General features: G+C 52.0%; 1 protein-coding gene across 3 annotated transcripts in view; it reads left to right on the forward strand.

The window, feature by feature from the left end:
* The first annotated feature begins 3,561 nt into the window (after positions 1-3,561).
* Positions 3,562-12,700, forward strand: part of SULF2 (sulfatase 2) — a 90,552-nt gene continuing 81,413 nt past the window's right edge. For 2 of the 3 annotated variants that reach the window (XM_087818698.1, XM_087818700.1), the window contains exon 1: positions 4,015-4,120. The gene's annotated coding sequence lies outside the window, so the exon portion shown is untranslated. Of the gene's footprint in view, positions 3,629-4,014; positions 4,121-12,700 lie in introns of those variants that run through there. The other variant, XM_087818699.1, reaches the window with a different exon arrangement.

Here is a 12,700-nt window from a genome sequence, read left to right on the forward strand (position 1 = left end):
TTGTATTTTAAAACCCGTGCAAAACTGTCCCCACTCACAAACGGAGAAGTTTGATCCCAAACCCCTGGGGGTGACTCTGCAACCTCTTCTGGGTTTGTAGAAAGAAGCAAGTTACAGCCAAACTCGTGTGGGTTATTAAAGCCACCTGTGCCCCAGTTCCGTGGCTCACATTCCCCAGCCTCCTGTCTGTAGCCATGTTTCTGCTTTAACGTTTCTCCTTCACACACCAATTTGTTTAAGATGTTAAAGGTTGACTCTTACTACCCTCATAAACTCCCACCTACTCCCACCCAAATGCAGCCAGAAGCGCTGGGACAATCAGGTAGAGTTTCAGCCTCTTGGAGAGAAGGAAACACGTAGCAGGAATGATTGTTTATTTATTTGTTTGTTTGATTGTTGCACAGGAGTTCAGGAAATAGAACAGCATTCTGGCTTTGCACAGTAGGCATAACCAGACAGGCAGTCTGCACAGAGGGCCACCAAGGAACTTACAGAAGGAAGAAACAAAGTGCGTAGGTGTCAGGAGAAAGGTCCCCTCAAGGTTAAACCAACAAGGGGTGGGGAGAGAGGCAGGAGTGGCCTGAAACTCCCAGTTATCCAGGCTGGATGATCCCAGTTAGAGAGGCCATCAGGGTGACATAAGAGGAGAAAGGCTGTCCCAGTCGGTGTGGTTGGAAATGGACAGGGGCTGGAGAATTAGGAGGCCAGGAGGGTCCCAAGAATTCTGCGGAGGCCCCACCCAGGCCTAGCTCAGTCAGGGCTGAGAGACTTCCCAGGCAGGGGGACATCTGAGCTCCTGAGGCCCATTTCATCTCCCAAGCAGTCACTGAGTTCCCAAATGGGGCCAGAAGGCCCCACCTGCCTGGGAGGAACCTAGAAAACTTAGGCGGAGGCTCGGACCCAGAGGACTGGAGTCTGCTGTGAATTATGAGAAAGATATGTGGCCAGAGAGTGCTTTTTAGACCCTCCAATCCAATGAGTGTCTGAGCTAGTGAGTTAAGTCCTGCCTTGAAACCCGATCCATAGCCCCTGCTCGCACATGAACACGGGTACACACACAAAGAGACACTCACACCAAGATCTATCACCTCCTCACTAACCAAGGATAAGGGGGAAAACACAGTCATCACCATGGTAGGTCTTTGAACAGCAACAGTGGAAAGACTAAATATCCAAAAAGATAATCAGATGACTTCATCTCAGCCCCACCTCCAGCCCCATGAAGGGGACTGTGCACAGCCCCTCCATTACCAGGGTTCCCTGGTGAGGAGAAAAGCATGGAGGAGAAAATCGTAAGCAGGGCCCATTTACAGAAGGGAGAGCCATGTTCATGAACTTGAGGCCTGATGGAAGGCAGTGTGTTTTTTAACTTTTTTTGTGGTGCAAATCCCGCCTCCTCTGAAATATTCTCCAGAACCCAACGTAACAAGCAAGCAAAAGGCAGATCTCATTTCCCTCCTCTACCCCGGCCCCTGAGGCACTCGCATGGGGCTCTGAGGACCCAGCTGGAAAATTGAGGCCACAGGGGATACACGTCCCAAAGCCAGGCAGAGCCTCACACGACTTCAAATCCCTCTGGCCAACTTTGTGACCTTGATCAATCCCTTTGCTTTCTCGGTTTTCTCAAAAGACTGCTCATAGGATTTGATGAGATAACCAGGTGGAAACACTCAGTAGTGAACCACAGAACCTGCTAGAGCTACCCTGATGGGAACATGTAGTACCGTGTCACTGGCCCAAATTGAGAGGTGTTATAAGTTTAAAATACACACCAGGTTCCAAAGACATAGAAAAAAGAATATCTCATGAGTAACTTTTATAATGATTGCATATTGACAAGATACTTTGGATATACTAGGTTAAATAAAACTACATAATCAAAATTAATTTCACCTGTTTCTTTTTACTTTTGAAAGCAGCTACTAGAACATTTTCTATTGTACACATGGTCTGTCTTATGCTTCTACCGAACAGCACTGCACCAGAGGGGTGCAGCAAATGTGTCCTTCCTTCTACAGAGGTGAGGCAAAAGGGAAGGGGGTCCCCATTGTTTTTTGGTCCGTGATAGTGAAGAAATAAACCTGACATTTGTTTCAAAGCTAAAGAAAGGTAGATCAGCAACTTCAGTGTTGCCAAAAGTGAACACCTGAATCTAATTTGGAAAAGCAAGTTCCAGTTGTTGTTGCTTTTGTTTAAACTGTAAGTTGATCTGTGGTGGCTGAGGGAGATTGTGGCTGGGGGAATGTGAAGACCCCCACCAGGTCCGGACACCCAATTTGAATTCCAGATAAACAACACAGTATTTTTTATAAAAGTATATCCGCATAGACCACTGTCCATTTTTAGTTATTAAGCGTGACAACCCTAACCAGCATGAAAAAAGACTACACCAGAGAAAGGAGATGCTGGGCTGAAAAAAATAGCAATGACCTGGGATTTAAGAACATAACTCTGGTGACAAGTTTCTTGGGTTCAAATCCTAGGTCTGCCATTTACAATTGTGTAATGTTGAGTCTGTTACTTAACCTCTTTGTGATTTGGTCTCCACATCCGTAAATGGGTATAATTCTACAATTTACCATGGAGGATTATTATTAGATTTAAATAAGTTATTACTGCCTACCAGTACACTTAGCTACCACAAGGTCTGTTTCTCCTTAGCTACTCCGCTGTGTTTTCTGCAGCTGCTACTTGGTTTTCCACCGGCTCTTTGACCACCGCTCTCAGCCCCGTCCCTCTCTGGCCTCCTGTGTCCTGGGGAGTGTGGAAACCGCGGTAGACAGCACCACCTTGAGTCGAATTCCTCCCCTTTCGGAGGAAGCCCGTTTTCTCTATTCTTTCCTATTCCGGGACCATTTCTGGGCAACGCCGCTATTTTCACTTGAGCTCAAATTAACGTCTCGGGGAGTTTCCCCGGCGCGTGGGAAGGTCCCGGGTGCGTGGACAGTTCACCCTGCGATCTAGCTGCCGGCCCGGCTCGAGCCCGCGTCTCCAAAAGCAAAAGTGTGTAGCTAGAGGTGAGCGCAAGGCTTTCGGCAAAGGCGGTCGGTGTTTTCAAACCCAGGCGAGCCCTTGTGAAAGCAGATAAAAGAAAACATTTATTAACATGCCATTACGAGGGGAGCCCCCGGCGGGGCTGTTTGAAGCCCCGCGGAACATTTGGCTCCCCCCAGCTCAGAGGGAGAAGGGAAAGAAAGCGGAAAACAGACAAGGGTTCTCTTCCTTTGCAGCCAAAGTGGACCCGATCGATGGCCCTCCGGACTTTATTGCGATAATTGCTTTATTAGCGATGCCCCCGCTCGTCTGTGTTGCACGCGCACACACTCGCACGCACGGCTCTGGCTCGCGTCCCTGCCTATTTCCAGCTCCTGGGCGAATCTCACAGCTGTTTCAACTCTCCGCCGAGAGCGAGAGCGCGAGTGTGCCGGCGAGTGTGTCTGTGCCCCAGCGAGGGTGCGCGCTCGGCGCCGGGAGCGCGGGCAGCGGGTCCCGCGGCGCCGGGAGGCCGAGAGCTGCCCGGACCTTCGCTCCCCGCCGCGGCGGGGCCGGGGCCGGACTTCGGGGCCAGGGCCGTGCGCCGGGAGCAGAAGGGGCGGACCGAGCGGGACGCGCGTCCCTCCTGCCAGAGGTGAATGGCTCCCGCGCGGGGGGCGCGGGGAGGGCGCCGCGGCGGGGTCCCCGCTCCCCAGCTCCCGCCGCCCGCGCCGCCGGGTCCGGCGCTCCCCGCCCCGGCGCGCGCTCGCCGCCCCCCGAGCGGAGGCAGGCGGGGGCCGCGCTGTGCCCGGGGGCCGGCTCGGGCAGCGCGGCCGGCCGGCTGGGGCGACGTAAGACTGGCCCGGGCGGGGCGCCGACCTGGACTTTGGCGAGGGCGGCGCTCGGGGGCGGGGGCTGGGGGCGGGGGCGGCGGCGGAGCCGCGGAGCCGGGGACGGGAAGAGGCGGAGGGAGGGGAGGGAGGAGCAGCGGCCGCACTCGCCGAGGATGCAGCAGCGGCGGCGGCGGCGGCGGCAGCAGCAGCAGCAGCAGCTGAGGCGCGGAGTCCCCTGCGCCCCGCGGCCCGGCCGGGCTGCGGCAGAGGCGGCGGCGCCCCGCGCTCAGTGAGGCCGCCGAGGCCGTGCGCCGGTGAGTGGGGTGCCGCGCCGGGGGGGCGGGACGGGGGCTCCCCGCGGCCGGAGCCTGCCCCGGGTGAGCGCGGCCGCGAGCGCCGCCCAGGTGAGCCGGGGCCGGTCCGGACCGCCCGGTTCCCGCGCCTGCCGAGCGCTCGGAGGTGGGACTCGGCGGGCGGGCGGGAGGCCCCGGCGCCAGCGGGCCGCGGGGGGGTGACCCCTTTGACCCCGCCGGCGGGCTGGGCACCTCCCACCGCGCCGCGACCCGCGGGCGCGCCACGCGGAGCCCGGGAGGCCCTGGAGAGGGCGAGTCTGAGCCCGCTGGCCGCCGGGGGATGGCCTCCCTGACCCCTTTGAGTTTAGACCTAACAGACCCGCGAGGAGCTAAACCACGTGGGGTGTGTCCGGTCAGAACCCGGGGGAGCCGTGGACCAGAGTTGGGGAGTGCCCGGGAACTCACAGATACCGAAAGGGCAAATAGGATTGAAAGGGCGAACTTCCCCCGGGCTGGGTCAGAACCAGCTCCCAAAGCCTTATAGGGGGTTGCTCCCCTCCTGGGGCCCATGAGGGTTTCAGAAGTTTGGCTGCGATTTCTAGGCGTGTACTTTAACAAACAAAATTATTCGTAGCAGTTCATTCATTCGTTCTGCAAGCATTGATGGTGCTCCTCGCCGTGCCAGGCACCGAGTTATGCTCCTGGCAAAGGCGGTTAACAGTGCCTGGTTCCTGAGCACCAGAAGCTCTCTGTCCGCTTTGAGAGCAGCCTGGAAAAAAAGATGAGTCTTAGGTGAGAAAAAAGGAAGGAGACACCGACAAGTCTTAGTTTGTCACAGTGACATCCATCTGAAATTCTCTGCCTGCCCTGAGACTGAAGGTGACTCCCCCGTGCACACAGTATGTGCCTGCACACAGTAGGACAGCAGAGACCTTCATTTTGGCAGCCCTCGTCCTCCTCTTCCCCCTTGGTGAAAGTTGACTCATTCCCTGCCCCTTCTCCTCTCTGGCCAGTCTTTCCTGCAGCTTGTTTTAATCACTTTTTGAGTTAAAAGTCAATATTTAATTAACCAAGTAATTACATTCAGCTTACATTCGAATCTGGGTATTTGCACATCTGTGCATGTCAGGACACCCGTTCTCTTGCCCCTCCATCTGTCCCTGCCTTGCTCCCCCAGTGCAGTCCCCCTCCTTTGGGGCAGAGAGGGGAGGCTGCTCTTGAGGGGGTTGGGGGGGGGCAGAGAAGCCGGTAAGATGGGCTTTCCCCGGAGGACTCCCACATCTCTCCCTGGAGCAGGAAGAGTTACTCTCAGTTGATAGTGAAGAGATTTCTTACTGCATCTCTGCTCCTCATTACAGAACCACTGGAGGGTTTTAATTAAATTAAAGCCATTCCTTACATATAGAAAGGGTGGGGAGGTCAGGCTGAAGACCACTCACCTTGGAAGAGAGCTTCTCCAGCTTTGCTTGTCGCACATCATGGAGAAGAAAAACTCATCAAAAATGCCTGTCTGGCTGTGTAATTTAGTGTTCAAGTAAGCAGCTCGAAGGGCGATGGTGGCAAGCTTGGCTGATGGCATGCTGGACATTTGCACATGAAGAATCATCCTTTCTTGGGCAGAGTTTACATACATAAATGCATGATGTTGGCCTAACTGCATGGCTGAGGGTCAGTGTGGGTTTGGGCTTTGGGCTTGGTGTATGTTTTTTGGTGTTTTTTTGTTTGAATTTATGGCTTTTTCTAAAACCCTAATAACATGTTAGGTTTTCAAACTTAAGGGTTGAATGATGAGTTGATTATAAAAAAAAGCTGGGCTTGGAGGAAGACAGTGTGGCTGTGTGGGAGACTCTGCGCACGTGCACAGTCACATACACACATGCATGCGTGTCCCCCACTCAGCACACCCTGAAGCTTGAAGTGCACCTTTTGATTTGGGGATAACATTTCCGTCCTCCCTTCTCTGGATATGTTCAGTTTATCTGTTTGGACCTGCCTCAAGGGGGCAGCTTCTGGTCTGAGTTATCCAGACTGGGAATGTCACCCAACTCTATCAAGTCCATTCTTAGATTTCGCCCCCTTAGAAAGAGACCAGGAGCTTTATCCTGCAGAAGAATATCAGCATGTCTGATCAGCTTGTAGTTAAAAGAGGGGCTTAGTCTAGAATTAAGGTGGTAGATAGCACTGATGTAGCATGTTATGATGTAGTGTGTTCTAAGCGCTTATACATAATAACTCATGTAATCCACATAAAACCCTAAGAGGTAGGTCCTTTGATTGTTGTCAAAAATAAACTGAGGCACAGAGAGGATTGTGACGCGCAGACAGCTGTTCACTGGTAGAGCCGGAATTCAAGAGGCCCTGGGGCCCTGTAGTTCACTCTGACCCGCCACACTCGTCTCCCTTCATGACCTTGACCTTTATTCCAAATGTAGAAGAAACACATATTAAGACAATAAAACTTTGAAAGGCAGAAGCCCTTTAGTAATCCCTCTTCTCTCCAAAACCTCCACTGTTTGGGGCCATCTCGGGTTTGTATTTTTGGGGGGGGGGGGCTCAGGAAAATATAGGATGGTCTGGCGCGTACACACACTCCCCCTAGTCAAGATGCAAAGGAAAATAGCAAATGTGGCCGCCAGAAAAAAAGCCGTAAGGTCTGAGACTAAGGTTCGGGACTCCTGAAAACAATGGCAGGAAGGTTAAAATTCTCTTAGAGGTGCAGCCCTCTTGTGGTGGGTGATGGAGTCACATGGGCCTGTCCCCAGAGGGGTGGGGGTGGGGCTGGGGGCGGTCCAGGGTGCTTTGTGTCAGGCCTGGGCCCTGTGTGCCCAGTGGACGTGGAAGGTGGAGCCTCTCCATACTGACCTGCAGGTGAGGGAGGCTCACCCGGGCCTGCCTTCCTTGGGCCCCTTATGATGGGGCCTGGTGGGAAATCTGCCACACCCCTGATCCGGATTCAGGGCACTATCTAATTGGAAGATCATTAAGATCATTATAATTAATTGGCATCCTGATAAATGGCATGATGGCCTAATTGGGGTGGTTGCTAGGGAACTAGGCCTCACTTGGAGCCAAAAGTGAAAGAGGCTTTGGGCTGGCCACAGTTGGCCCATAGGGCTTAGACCCAGCAGATCATGGGAAGGGAGAGCAGTCTTCACCCACATCTGCTGGCGTTTCCTGAGCAGATGCTGTGTGCAAGTTGCAAATGGCTATCAGGGGCATTTTCCTAGAAGCACTATAAAGGAATTGGGATCCTTTCTCTTGTAAGCAACAGAGAGAGGGGGGGAAAGTCTGAACGAGTATAAGGAGAAAAGAAGGGGACTTGTTGGCTTTCATGACTTAAAATGCTAAGGCACAGCTTCAGGCACAGCTGGAGTCAGGTCTCAGGTATTGTCATAATACTCTGTCCCTCCATCTCTGCTATTCCTTCCAGGGGGCTGGTTTCTCTCTCCAGCTCTGAGAGGTGGGCAGGCTCCAGCAACATGCTTAAGAGAACTGACTCCCTGGCTACCTGCCCAGCAGTGTGATCTGGAGAGTGTTACTTAACCTTTCTCTGCCCCAGTGTTCTCATCCGCAAATGATGATGATCGTAGCACCTGTCTCCTGGTTCATGGTAAAGAATGAAATGAGATCATCAATGTCAAGTGCTTAGTACTACATCTGACACTGATAACTGAGGTGTGTCAAGCTGGCTGTTGAAGAGCTAACCTCTCTGGTTTAAGCCCAACAGGAAAGAACAAGCCTCTTTTCAGGTACTGCCCACCAGGCCCGGAGCAGCTATCTGATTGGGCTGACTTATGTCATGTGCTCACTCCAAACCAGTCACTGGCCAAGAAAATGAGGCCCCAACAAAGGGCTTGGGCCAGGCTCCCAAAGCCCTGCTCTGCAGCTGGGGCAGAGGGACTGGACCCCAAAGCCCTGGAGAAGCATGTGGGGGATCCTGGATGCTAGGGAGGCAAATAGCTAATGCCTATGATGAGGGGGGACACTAGTGTGAGAGATGATAGTCAGATGGACTTGTCTCCATTTTGGTTGAAGTGGGGACCATGGAAACAGCTGCTGGGTGGGCAGCTTCCCTTCCTTCTCCGCTGGGCTCAAAAGGCATCGGAGGCCTAACTTTTCTGCCTTAGTGTCTGAAATATGCAGCCTGGCCTTGATTCTGTGCTTTCTGGTGGCCAGGGGCAGTGTTTGCCCAACCTTCCACTGTGAGAATCGTCTGGAGGTATTTGTTTAAAAAAATGCAAAGTCCTGACCCTGCTGAGTCAAACTCCCAGGGAGGGCCCTGGATGCTGGGGAATGAGCCAGAGTGCCATGATGTGTTCCACACCAGCAGGGAGGTCTGGAAAAGAAGGCCCTGGAGTGTGCATATTTTGTTTTCCTACCTGATTCAGGGGATGCCAGGAGGCAGGGGAAAGGTTCCAAATGAGATCAGAGATCTAAAGATGTTGGAAAAACTGCTGTACAGAATAAGATGGCATTCCTCTTCTTTGTCAGTGCACGCGTGTTTATTGAGCAGCTACTATGTGCCAGGCCCTGTGTTAAGCACTGGGATGAACAAGAGAGGACACTGCTTTCATGGAACTTACATTCCAAAGTGGAGAAGCAGTTAACACACAAGCAAACAAGGCCACAAGAGAGGCTCTTTCGAAAAGTGATAAGCTCTACAGTGGAAACAAAATATTGATATGATGGAAAATGACTGCATGCTGGGGTAGGAGTGGGAGACAAATTTTGGCAGGTGGCCAGGAGAGGCCTCTCTGAGGAGGTGACCTTTAAGCTGTGACCTAAATTTTGAGAATGGGCCAGCCTTGGGAAGATCTGAGGAAGAGCATTCCAAGTAGAGGGAATAACCAGTGCAAAGGCCTGGAGGTGGAGAGGAGTGGCTAGTCTTATTCAAAACACAAGTAGAAGTCCAGTGGGATGGAGGGTAGTAAATAAGCTGGAAGGAGTGGAGGGGAAGTTGCTGATGAGAAATACCGGCCATGGTGAGAAACTTAGATTTTTATTTTAAGTGAAATGGAAAACCACTGGAGAGTTTTAAGTCAAGGACGACATGATGTATGTTTTTAAAAGATCTCAGTGCCTGCCCTGAGAGGTGTGCTTTGCAGGTGGAAGCTGGGAGATGAGAATGGGGGAGCTATATTGCCTGGATGGTAGTATACCAATGGAGACTGAAGTGAAACGGGTGAGTTGAAGGCAGAGCCAGTGGAACTTCCTGGTGGGTCGAATATTCAGACCGAGGGAAAGAGCTGTGGTTCTCAACCAAGGTGACTTTGCCCTCCAGGGGACATTTAGCAACGTCTGGAGGCATTTTTGGTTGTCACACTGGGGAAGGAGGTGCTATTGGTATCTAGTAAGTAGAGGCCACGGATGCTGCTAAACACCTAACAGTGCAGGACAGCCCCCCTCTAGCAAATATTCTTAGCCCCAAGGAGTCAAAGATGACTGGGCAGCCTGGTGTATAGTGATCTAAATAGGGAAGGCTGGGAGAAAAGATTTTGGGGAGGGGAATCCAGAATTTAGTTGTGAAAATGTTGGGTTTGAGATGACACTCAACCCGGGTATCTGATAGCTCAGTGGGTGCTAAGTACACAAGTCTGGAGCTGGTTGGGGCTGGCCACCTAAATTTGGAAGTCATCAGCGCATCCATGTTATTCTAAGCCATGAGACTGGACACAATCATCCAGGGAGAATGTATTTTGTCCCCTGGTGTGGTTTTCTTTCTCCTCCCTCCCACCCCCAGGACTGTCATACATCTATTTGATGAATATTTTTAGCACCTCCCACATGCTCACCTCTTTATGACACATCTCAGAAATTCCCAAAGGCTCAGGCCGAGCCTCCCCTTGTCCATCTCCTCGGTGCTCAGTGATTAGCAGACGGAAACTAAACATGCACAACTCTCCACCAGATGCCCTTGAGAAATTGCTTAAGGATCTTGCAGGATCTTGGGCCTCACAGGCCGCATGGTGCCTCCTGTTGCTATAGTCTTCAGAGCTTCTCCGCCAGTCCAGACCCAGACTTTGTGGGATTCTTTCTAACCAGAGACCACCACTGTTTTGAATTCTCCACAGCCTCTTAATATGATTCCAAAACACACGTCGTCCAGTGGCCCCAGCCTCTGACATGTAGCTTCATCTTATAAAAGGCCCGGCCCACCTGGCCCTGCTTGAAACTTAAATTAATTCCATCCCAGACTCAGAGTCAATATGCGCAAGTTCTGTGTGTGTGAGTTGCTGGGCAGGGCCATCCCTGGGGACCACGAGCAGTACCCAAGATGCGTTTGACCAGGTGGATGCCAGATGTGTTAGGGGAAGAATATTGCCAGCACCCTTTCTTATTGGCTCCCGATCAGCGAGTGACTTGACCCTCTTCAGTGGCTGGAAAAGGAGAACTTTTTGATAAGCGATTGAAAAAACTATTAGCCCACAGAAGTTCAGGAGATGTTCATGCTCTGGTGAAAGGCAGATCACCCGAAGCTGCTTCTAGCCTGCTCTAGAGACAGACACTTGCCACGGACTTCTGAATGCAGAAGTCCCGACACTTGAGAAAAGAGGAAAGCCTACTAGTGTTCTTAGCAGCATTATGTATGTATATTATGTCATCTTTATCCATTCATCGGTTTATGGACCCTTAGTTTCCATGTCTTGACTATTGTGAATGATGCTGCAGTGAACATGGGGGTGCAGATATCTCTTCGAGTTAGTGTTTTCATGTTTTCTGGAGGGGGGGATAAATACCTAGAAGTGGGATTGCTGGACCATATGGTAGTTCTATGTTTAATTTGCGGGGAAACTTCCATACTTTTTTCCATAATGGCTGCACCATTTCTTTTTAGCTTTTTGAAGTGCTTTTGCAGCTGGCTTTTTTTGGTATTTTCAGCCACTCTGCCCATAAGAAAGGCCATTGGTCTTCCTCCTACAGATGAGGAAAGTCCAGCTCAGAGAGGTGGCAGCAAAAAATCGAAGGCGGAACTGGGCTTAGAACTCAATTCTCTGGCTTCCTGAGCCAACGAGCTACACTGCCTCCCACTCCCCACCCTACGCCACCCACCTCTCTTAGGCCTCAGTGAGGCTAACTCAGGAAAAGAGCTACCTCAGGGACTGACCTGCAGAATGGGAGCCTAAGGTGAGGCTAGTTGCTGTGTGCACAGGGAAATGCTTGTGAGTAGGGCAGAGGTTCCTAACAAAATCTCCAGGGGAGCTCTGAAAAATCCCAGCCCCAGGCCTCACCCAGTTAAATTGGCAACCCCAGGGTAGGGGCCTGGGCATCAGGGTAGTTTTTTAGCTCCCAGGTGATTCTAATGTGCAGCTGAAATTGAGAACTACTGAAGCAAGGAGAGAGGTGCTAGATGGGGTGCCTTCTGCCAGGCGTTTGTACAAAGTCCTAAAAGGGCTCCTAGGTGGTGGCATCCCCTTGAATGAACCCCCGCCCCCTCCAGGGGCTCTTTGTACCTATAATGAAGTCCAGACTCTCTGCTATATGTTTTCTTACCCTGCAGCACCTGGAGTACGCCTGTGTCTCACTCCACAATCCTCTAAGCTTATTGCACCCAGTCACACTCCTCTCTGTTGGCTGCATCAAAGCTTGTTCCAACCTCAGAGCCTTTGCACTTGCTGTGTCCCCTGCTGGACTGCCCTTCCTTTGTAGTGTCACAAGCCTAGCCTCTTCTGATCCTTCAGATCTCCTCTCAAATGTCACATCCTTAGAATGCCTGTTTTATGTTTATAGCATTTATCATTCTCTGGAATTATCTCGATTTACTTATTTCTCCTTTGTCCTCTCTCCTCTCATTAAAAAGTAAACCCTGTGACTGCAGGGACCTTTTCTGTCTCATTTACCTCTGTACCCCAGCACCTAGCACAAGGCCTGGCATTCTGAATGCTCAGGGAATATTTTTTGGATGAGGGGATCAAGGAAGGAGGCTAGGAGATTACTGGTAGATCTGAATCTAGTACTCGAGGATCCTTGCTCGAAGGTGACTGCTCAAGGCAAAGGAGTCAAAACCTGTAGTCATCCCTAGGAAGTAAAAGTGGGGGTGGAGAGGGTTGCTTTCTCACATTCGCCGGTTCCCGCCCCCTCCCGCCCCGAGCCCAGTGCTGGCACCGGGTTCTGTGCTAACACCCTCCGCCGCCACAGCAGGAACATCGTGCCCTGCAGAGGGCTGGCAGACGCTCCAGCCCTGACCAGTCTCAGGCCACTTGGGATGTGAGAGTTAATCTGTGAGATCAGTATGGTGACATTCTAATGAGGGCTCTTGGGGGAAAGATTTCTGCTTGTGCCCTCAGAAAGACAACTCCCCCCTTCAGTTGTCCCCTCCCGAAAGGAGCTGTCATGGTGCAGGGGGCCAGCCTCTCTCATCTCGCCTCCCCAACCCACACTCCTGACACTCACATTTACTGAGCACTGTCCACCTGCCAGGCAGCGTCCTGAGTGCCGGCTCAGGTGAACGTGTAATAATATCCTGTGGTGCAGGGTGTCCTAGACCCTTCAGGCTGCTGTAACGGAATACCAGACACTGGGGGGCTTATGAACAACAGACTTATTTCTCACACTCCTGGAGGCTAGGGAGGTGAAGGTGGCAGCAGATTCAGTGTCCAACGA

The sequence above is a fragment of the Miniopterus natalensis genome, chromosome 7, assembly GCF_054644295.1.
Source record: "Miniopterus natalensis isolate mMinNat1 chromosome 7, mMinNat1.hap1, whole genome shotgun sequence".
NCBI classification, from domain to species: Eukaryota; Metazoa; Chordata; class Mammalia; order Chiroptera; family Miniopteridae; genus Miniopterus; species Miniopterus natalensis.